The sequence below is a fragment of the Phoenix dactylifera genome, unplaced genomic scaffold, assembly GCF_009389715.1.
Source record: "Phoenix dactylifera cultivar Barhee BC4 unplaced genomic scaffold, palm_55x_up_171113_PBpolish2nd_filt_p 001060F, whole genome shotgun sequence".
Classification (NCBI taxonomy): Eukaryota; Viridiplantae; Streptophyta; class Magnoliopsida; order Arecales; family Arecaceae; genus Phoenix; species Phoenix dactylifera.
Window position 1 is genome coordinate 97,093 of NW_024068409.1, and position 10,441 is coordinate 107,533.

The window sequence follows — 10,441 nt, forward strand, 5'->3', positions numbered from 1 at the left end:
AAACTATATATGTAGTATATATCAATAAAGGAATATAAAGGGAATTGGTTGCATGACTTGTGTTAATTTCGTTTCTTCATATTTGGATTTATGCTTTCTACTCAAGCTTGCCCTTCCTAACTCTCTCCCACTATTATTTCAATTCCAAATCTCAGTCTAAGCTTAGATTTTGATTATATTTTAATTATACTAAACATAAATATAAATTTGAATCTCTTTCAAATGTGATCAGAAAAAGAGAAAATAAAAAATTGGATATTTTTTATATTTTTGGGTGAAGTATTTTGTGCTTAATAATGAAAAAGATAATCTAGATAAATTTGATGCCAAATCAGATAAAGCCATCTTTCTTGGATACTCTTCATCTAGCAAAGCATATAGAGTATTTAATAAAAAAATCTTAGTTGTTGAAGAATTCATTCATGTTATATTTGATGGAACTAATGGCCTTCCTTCAAGACAGAAATAAGATTTTAATGATGAAGTAGGTTCATTGAATAAAGAAATTAATGACCTTACCTTGAAGGATACATCTACACAAGAGGTAATGGACCATGAAGAAAAAGCTAATAATGATAAAAAAAAAGAGGATCGACCAGAACAACAATCTCAAGGTAGACTAGACTTACCTAAAGATTGGAGGTATAATCCTAATCATCCTAAAGAATTAATTATTGGTGATCCTTTGCATGGGATAAGAACTAAATCATCTTTTAGAGATACTTGTAATCACTTAGATTTTGTTTCGCAAATTGAACCTAAAACAATATAAAAGAAAAACTGAACAATATCATAATTGGTTAAATACTATGCAAGAAGAAGTGAACCAATTTGAAAGAAATAATATGTGTTTGGAAACTTGTAAGTAAACCCAATCTTGTCTTAGAAACTGAATGGGTTTACGAAAACAAATTGAATGAATATGAGAATATAATATAAAATAAATCCAGATTAGTTGTTAAAAGATAACTAAGAAGAAGGTATTGATTTTGATGAAATTTTTACACCTGTAGCAAGAATAGAAAATATCTGATTATTACTTGCATTTTCCTTGCTACATGAAACTTAAAGTATTTCATTGGTTGTCAAAAGTGCCATTCTGAATGGTTTTATTACTGAAAAAGTTTATGCGAAAATTAAAAATCATAAATTTCCAAACCATGCATTCAAATTTAACAAGGCTTTATATAGTTTAATGCAAGCTCCTAGAGCTTAGTATGAATGGTTAAGCAAATTTTTGTTAGAAAATGATTTTTCAAGAGAAATTGTTGGTAAAACCCTGTTCACAAGAAGAAAGGATTATGATACATTAATTGTACAAATTTATGTTGATAAGGTGCTACTAACAAAGTTTTATTTCAAGATTTTACTAAGTTCACGTAGGAAGAATCCGAGATGAGCATGATGGATCAGCTTACATTTTTTCTCAGTCTCCAAACAAACAAACAAGAGATGAAATCTTCATCAGCTAAAGCAAGTATACAAAAAAAATCTTGAAAAAATTTGGCATAGAGAATGCAAAGCATATCAACACTCCTATAAGCCCCTCTTGTAAATTAGATAAAGATGTGCCTGGTAAAAGTACTGATTTAAAACTTTATTAAGGCATGATATATTTCTTATTATACTTAAAGGCTTGATATCATGTTTTAATTTTTGCTTAAATGCAAGGTATCAATTTAACCCTAAGGAAACACTCTTAACTACTATCAAAAGAGTACATAAATATCTAATTGGAACAATGACACTCAAAAGAATACATAAATTTCTTATTATACTTAATTACCATGATAATTTGTTTTGATTTAAATTCTTGCATATTTTCTTAGTGCTTCTTAACTGAAATTAATATTCATCATCTAAACAGTTAATTATGTTGTATTATTAGATAGAGTTTTTGAAAAACCCGATTCATCCCTTCTATTGGGCTGCATAGTTGGGCAACAAGCACTAAGCATACCTTGAGCGCCCTGTCATTTCAAGAAAGTTAATGCTCAGGCATGCATAGAAGAATTCGATTTCCTCGTTCTTGGATCTTTCTTCCATTCCAGGATCCCTCAATCCTTATCTTCTTTCATTCATTATTCTTTTAAAGAAGTTTTCTTGTATGAAAGATTGAACTTCAAAATTTCAATCTAAAGTAAATTGAACTTCCACCATCTATGGTCTACCAAGACTCTTCTTTAGAATCTTTGGTTCAACCGAGTTTTCCAATAAAAAGCCACCATTTGGGAGGCTAATGGTCTCCTCAATCTTTTATCTAATTTGATGTCTCCTCCCATAGCCAACTATCCTTCGATCATGGCAGGCACCTATTTCTGGTCACCCACCTCCAATATCTTTTTATTTCAACTTTGGAATGTCAAGCCCTAGTCACTTGAATTTATGATTTCTTTTCATCATTCGCTCCATCGGGGAAGTGTACAATGCGAACACTCCGGTCAAAATTCTTCTTATTAATTTCGGCCTCAATTTTAGCAAAAATACTAACTCTATATCATATACTTTGAACTTTTGCCATCAAACCGGGCTTGTCTCCATGATAGAGTACAAAACCTTCTTTTTGATATGGATCTCTAAATTCTTTTTCTGTTGATGGTTAGTAGAAAGAGTCAAAGCTTCCCTTTTAACTCGCAGTTGCCTTGGCCAAAGATCAGTCCATACCTCTTGGACACTTCATTTTAGGCCATCTTTACCAATGTCTGAAGGACTCAAACTCGGAACTTAGAAATATGGATCTTTCAAATTTGGCTCTATATTTATTTTCTAGAGTGAGGATGATAGTGTTATTTTGATGATTAACAAGCAATTATCTAGAGTATGTTATAAGTTAAATCGATACTACATTCTTAAGTCTGTTACTCTCAGTATATTTGTTTAAATTGATATAGATACATTTCATTGTTTATTTGAATGAATCTAACCTTGAGATGCAACAAAGTGTGGATTGAGTCGACCCAAAGGATGATTGGGTCGACCCCGGCACATCAAGAAAGCATTTGGCACACTTCTGCAAAAATGGCACAAATGAACAGTGAGTTGGGTCGACCCAAGGAAAGCATGAGTCGACCCAAACATCAAGATCCTCAAACAGAAGACAGAAAATGGTTCTCTGGATTTACTGAGAGGGTCGACCCAAGATATAGTTGAGTCGACCCAAGCTTGAGTAGACCCAAACCCTGTGTGGGTCGACCCAAAGGCAAGACAGAACAGAAGACAGAAAAGGTTCTCTGGAAACCCTGTTAGGGTCGACCCAAGAAGAAGTTGAGTCGACCCAACTGAACCTTGAGTCGACCCAAGGAAAGGTTGGGTCGACCCAAGTGAAGGAAAGCTGAATTCCAAGTTTCTGTGTTTCTGAAGGTTGGGTCGACCCAAGAAAAAGTTTGAGCTGACCCAAGGTTTGGGTCGACCCAAGAAAAGTTTGGGTCGACCCAAGCACGGGCAGAAGCATAACGGCTAGTTCTGCAGAAGTGCTTTTTGGACTCCCAACGGCTATAAACGGCTAGTTTCTTCAATCCAACGGTCAGGAAGGACTATTTGGAGGTTGGAGAAGTATTTAAGAGGGAGTATTCATCAGAGGAAGCAAGCTTTGGAAAATACATCAAGTGCATTCAAGAGAAAACCCTAGCAAGGCAAGCTTCATCCAAGTGCTTCATTCAAGAATCAAAAGAAAGTGGTTGAGCAGATTCAAAGAGTCATCAAGAGCTCCATCCACCCTTGAAGAGTGAAGCATCCTTGACAAAGAAGAGAGAAGTCACATCAAGCGATAAATATTCTCTAAACTCTTCTTTGTAGATTATATTGTTATATTTGCTCATCTAGGAGTTTAAATCTTCATCCTTTGTTTATTAAACTACTTGTAAAGGTTGGTTGGTTAGCCCGCAAAACCAACGGAATAGGTTGATTGGTGAACCCGGAAAACCAATTGTAAAGGTTCGTTGGTGAGCCCGTAAAACCAACATAGGTTGTTGGTAAGCCCGTAAAACCAACGTAGGTTGTTGGTGAACCCGTAAAACCAATTGTATAGGTTCGTTGGTGAGCCCGTAAAACCAACATAGGTTTTTGGTGAACCCGGAAAACCAAAGTGTAAAGGTTTTTGGATTGTGAGCCCGGAAAACAATCCAACTGTAATCCGCGGGATTATAGTGAATTTCCAAGGGGTCGCTTGGAGAGTGGATGTAGGTGCTAAGGAGAGCACCGAACCACTATACTTCTTGTTGTTTGTATTGTGATTTGTTTAAGTTCACTAACTCATCATTTAACACAAGTAAGATAGTTAAAATTAAAAGAAACCAATTCACCCCCCTCCCCCCCTCTTGGCTTGTCACCTTGGGCAACATAGAGATTCATCCTTGGGCAAAAATTTCTGAAGCTCCTCTTCTTAGCATTCATTTTGCTCAATTAATAGAGTCGATTCTTTCCTTTACCGAATACTTTAAGAAATTTTACAAAAGTTCATCTCGCCATACCAACTCTTTCCTCTGTCCATTCCTTTGGGTGCTCACTCTATTGGCTTCTTTTGCCTCTAGGAGACACGGCTCCAGAAGAAGCTGGCGCAATAGATGACCAATGGAGACAATTTCTCGTGCCTAATGACCTCCATGTTGGTTCCACCATTGAGTATTTAGGCAACAATAAATGAGTGGTTGAGTAGTATTGCCCGAACTTTTTTTCTGCCAATTCAAACTCTCCCAAGCAATCCAATATTTGCCTCTTTTATGTCTTAATGAACATTATTATGATCCGCTTTTGATCACAGATCCTGAGGTGGTAGATCTCGTGTGATTATTTCTATCACCACACCTTTGTCCAATTCATACTTATGCCTGCCATGCATTGGTAGGATAAATATATATCACAGGTTTGGTCTTGGCCGATGACTTCCGTCCTAGCTAGATAGATGAATCCGAGCCTCAATGTGAACCATCCTCCTCTATCCCTAATAGGCCTGTTAACGAGCCGAGCCGAGCCCGAGCCTGTACAGAAACTCGAGCTCGGGCTCGACTCGTTTTACAGAAACTCAGGCTCGGGCTCGGGCTCGGGCTTGGTACCGAGCTCTGTATTGGGCTCGAGCTCGGGCTTGCTTGGCAAAGCAAAAGCTCGGGCTTAAGCCCGTAAAGCCCGTTTCAATTACGAGCTCAAGCTCGAGCCTAGGCTCGGGCTCGGGCTCGGGCTCGTCCACTCCCCAAGCGACCCCTTGGGAATTCACTATAATCTCGCGGATTACAGTTGGATTGTTTTCCGGGCTCACAATCCAAAAACCTTTGTTGGTTTTACGGGCTCACCAACGAACCTTTACAATTGGTTTTCCGGGTTCACCAATCAACCTACTCCGTTGGTTTTCCGGGCTCACCAACCAACCTTTACAAGTTGTTTAACAAATAAAGAAAGAAGATTTAAACTCCTAAATGAGCAAATAAAATAATATAAACTACAAAGAAGGGTATAGAAAATATTTATCGCTTTGAAGTGGCTTCTCTCTTCTTTGTCAAGGATGCTTCACTCTACAAGGGAGGATGGAGCTCTTGATGACTCTTTGAATCTGCTCAACCCCTTTCTTTGATTCTTGAATGAAGCACTTGGATGAAGAAGATTAGGGCACTTTTGTTTTCTTGTGTACTCTTTGATATTGCTTTCAAAAGGTTGTTCTATCTGATGAATAGTGCCACTTTAAATAGTCTCCTACATCCATTGAACAAGCCCCAATGGTTAGAATTCAAAAACTAGCCGTTACTAACTTTGGGAAGGACAAAAAGTACATCTGCAGAACTAGCCGTTATGCTTCAGCCCGTGTTTGGGTCGGCTCAACCTATCCTTGGGTCGACCCAACTTTCACTTGGGTCGACTCAAACATTCCTTAGGTCGACTCTCTCAGAAAACACAGAAACTTGAAATTCAGCCTTCCTTCTCTTGGGTCGACCCAACCATTCTTTGGGTCGACTCAAAGTTCACTTGGGTCGACTCAACTTCTTCTTGGGTCGACCCTCTCAGTAATTCTAGAGAACCATTTTCTGTCTTCTTTTCTGTCTTGCCTTTGGGTCGACCCTCTCAGGGTTTGGGTCGACTCAAGCTTGGGTCGACTCAACTACTTCTTGGGTCGACCCTCTCAGTGAATCCAGAGAACCATTGTTCTGTCTTGTTTTGAGGATCTTGATATTTGGGTCGACTCATGCTTTCCTTGGGTCGACCCAACTCACTGTTCATCTGTGCCATTTTTGCAGAAGTGTGCCAAATGATTTCTTGATGTGCCGGGGTCGACCCAATCATCCTTTGGGTCGACTCAATCCACACTTTGCTGCATCTCAAGGTTAGATTCATTCAAATAAACAATAAAATGTATCTATATCAATTTATACAAATATCCTGAGAGTAATAGTCTTATAAATGAAGTATCAATTTAACTTATAACATACTCTAGATAATTGCTTGTTAATCATCAAAATAACACTATCATCCTCAATCTCCCCCTTTTTGATGATTACAAAATAAAGAGTATGAGCCTATTGATACTTGTCTTTAAGATCAGTTTTTAAAAGGGCTTAACTTGCTGAATTTCAGCTTTTCATATATAAGAGTGAAATCTCCCCCTATTTCATTTAAATGTTGCCAATTTGACTTTTTGAATTGCTCCCCCTTTCATTTATAATTCATTAACGATGAAACTTCAAAAATTAGAGATAAAATATGAGTTTCAGGTTATGTATCGGGGTGCGAGAGGTGCGTGCCAAATTCTGAAATTATGTGTGCCAAATTCTGAAATTTGATAGAAATTTTTGATTTGATGATTTTCATTGTTACAAATTGCTCCCCCTTGGATGTATAAGCTTTCTTATATGATTTTCAATTTGTTTGCCCAATTATTTCTCTTTTCTTGCATAAGTTCTTATTTCTCTTTCTTTACATAACTTCTTATTTCTTTTTCTTTACTTCTCCTTTCTTTAACTTTCTTTACTTTTGCTCTTATTAATCTTTCTTTACTTACTCTAAACAATATCTTTACTTCTCCCCTAAGATCTTTACTTCTTCTAAAATAAATACTCTTTCTTTACTTCTCCCCCTTTTTGTTATCATCAAAAAGATACATGGGAAAGATGCAATAAATACCAAACTTCAAATTTCATTGATCAAAATGGGAACATTTTCATACATTCATGCCAAAAACAAAAACAGATACAATGTTCCTGAATCAAAGTTTAAAGATACATGATAAAAGCAAAATACATACGAGAACTAGATATCTAGCCTAGGCTCTAAACATAGATGCTAAGATCAGCCTAGGGAGACTCTAACGGCTGGGATCTAGTCCTCATCCTCCTAGTGTACGTGGCGAGGGGAGGTCGAGCCTGGTGAGACTGTGTCTGGCGTGGAGCACGACGAGCTGGATGACTCTGTGCCGAAATCTCTGACTCAGCAGCCTGTGGCACAGATAGTCCATGGGTCTCTCTCTCTCTCCGGAGTGCTCCTATCTGCTGCCTCAGATCACTGATCTCAGCAGACATGACGTCCAATCGGGCGCCCAATCGGCTCGTCAGCCCGTCAGTGATAGTCCTCGCCTGAGCTGACATGAGCTCAGTCATCCTGCTCCAGAACTCATCCGTATCTCTCGGAGGAACGGATGATGATGGTCCAGCCTCTGAAGGTGCAGTAGGATGATCCATATGCTCCTCATCCTCATCCTCTAGTGCATTTCCCTCTAGTGCCTCACCCTAAATGCCTGCTCCAGTGTGAATCCACTGCCCGTTCACTTTCTCATATCCCATGCGTATAAGTGTCCGTGCAGTGTATGTGTCAGTATGATGCAGACTCTTGGATGCCTCCTCCTCGAGAGCTAAACCGTGCTGTCGAAAAATCAAGGTGAGTATCATACCATAAGGTAGTGATACCCTGGAGTTGCACATCACCTTCCTCATCTGTCTCAGTATCATGGCCGGAAGATTTAGGGAAATCCCCTGAATCATACACTCCATCACTGCTAGATCTCGCTCTGTGATGAGATCGAATCTCCCGGTCTTTGGAAATAAGATTCTATTTATTATACTGAGCAGTAATCTCATTTCAGCAGTAAGAGAACTAGCTATTACCTTCGCGGAAAAGTCGAAGTTCTCATTTTCCATGATCAACTGTAGAGCTCTCATTTTGTTTTCAGGCTTTTCCGGAGTGGCTCCTACGCAGGGTAGATGAAGTAGCTCACTCAAGCTCTCCTCGGAAACTCGAACTCGAACCCCTCGAACTTCTGAAACAAGCCCTCCCATACCAGTTTTGAGGAAGGTATAGAACTCCTGAACCAATCCGGGGTAGATCATCACGTCTAGGGAGCAAAGATACTCCCAACCTTGCCTTTGGATCCATTCCCTCAACCGAAACCCTTCTTGATCAAAGAACTCGGAATGGATCCTTCTCCCCGTTGTAACCGGTCTCCCGGCAAATCTTGCAAGTATCACTGAGGGGGAAGGAGGAGGAGGGGCCTCCGCACGTGCCTCACGTCGTGGAGACACGGTAGATGGCTCCGTAGGTTGCCTTTCCTCCCGTTGGATCCGTGTGACTCTTCCGGATCTCTTGGCTACGGCTCTTTTGGGTCCCATTTCTCTAAGATCTCAAGGTAATCTACTGTTTGGAGGAGTTTGGAGGAGTTTGGAGAGTGGGGATTAGAGTATTCAGAAGAGGACAAGGGCAAACAGTGCCCTAACAATGCTCTCGGGTCCCCTTTTAATAGTGGGGTCCCGACGTTGGGTCGACTCAAGATTTTTCTTGGGTCGACTCAACGTTGGGTCGACCCTATTCAGGGTTGGGTCGACCCAAGTGCAGAATTTTTTCTTTTCTCTTTCTTTTTGCTTCTAAGAATTTTTCTTGCTTCCAATCCTTATAAACTCTTTATGGGACAATGATACATGAGTAAGAAATCTCTAGATAACAAATTTGACTCATGTTTCATGGGATTTTAGAAATTGAAAGAATGTATCATGAGACTACTAGCTCCCTTTTATATTTCTTCAATAAAAAGGATCACATATGCCTAATTCCCTCCTTAGCATGCAGAATCTATCTTCACTCAATGGTTTCGTAAATATGTCGGCTAATTGTTTTTCAGTGCATATATGCTCAATACATATATTTCCATTTTGCACATGATCCCTAATAAAATGGTACCTTATTTCTATGTATTTGGCTTTAGAGTGCTGAACTGGATTTTTAGTAAGATTGATGGCACTAGTATTATCACACTTAATAGGAATATTATCTAGTTTAACTCCATAGTCCTCTAGTTGTTGCTTAAGCCATAATACTTGAGCACAACAACTACCAGCAGCTATATATTCAGCTTCAGCTGTGGACAGTGCCACTGAATTCTGCTTTTTGCTAAACCATGATACTAAGTTATTTCCTAAGAATTGACATGTGCCACTTGTGCTCTTCCTATCTAATTTGCATCCGGCAAAATCAGCATCTGAATACGCAAGCAAATTTAGACAGGAGTCCCTTGAGTACCATAGTCCTATATTGGTAGTTCCTCTTAAATATGTAAGGATTCTCTTAACAGCACTTAAATGTGACTCCTTAGGATCCGATTGGTATCTAGCACATATTCCTACACTAAATACGATGTCGGGTCTACTAGCAGTAAGATAGAGCAAGGATCCAATTAGTCCTCTATAGAGCTTGATATCAATACTCTTCCCTTTTTCATCCTTGTCTAGCTTGCTAGTGGGATTCATTGGAGTGCCTACTTCCTTATGATTTTCATTCCCAAACTTCTTTAGTATTTCTTTTGTATACTTAGTTTGATGAATGAAAATGCCTTCTTTAGTTTGTTTGATTTGTAATCCTAGAAAGAAGCTTAGTTCTCCCATCAAACTCATTTCAAATTCTCCATGCATTAAATCAGCAAATTCTTTGCAAAGAGTATTATTTGTGGCACCAAAGATTATGTCATCTACATATATTTGTACCACTAATAGATTTTTGTCCTTTCTTTTGAGAAATAGAGTTTTATCTACATTTCCTCTACTAAAGTCATTATTAAGCAGAAATTTGCTTAGTCGATCATACCAAGCCCTAGGTGCTTGCTTTAATCCATATAATGCCTTATGTAGTTTAAAGACATGATTTGGCAATTCATGATTCTCAAAACCTGGAGGTTGTTCTACATATACCTCCTCCTCAATAAAACCATTTAAGAATGCACTCTTCACATCCATTTGATATAATTTGAAATCCATGAAACATGCAAATGCTAGAAGTAATCTAATAGCCTCTAATCTAGCTACAGGAGCAAATGTCTCATCAAAATCTATTCCTTCTTCTTGATTGTATCCCTTAGCTACAAGTCTAGCCTTATTTCTTATAACTAATCCATTTTCATCTAATTTATTTCTAAATATCCATTTTGTTCCAATTACTGAATTATGCTTTGGTCTTTCAGTTAATGTCCATACATTACTTC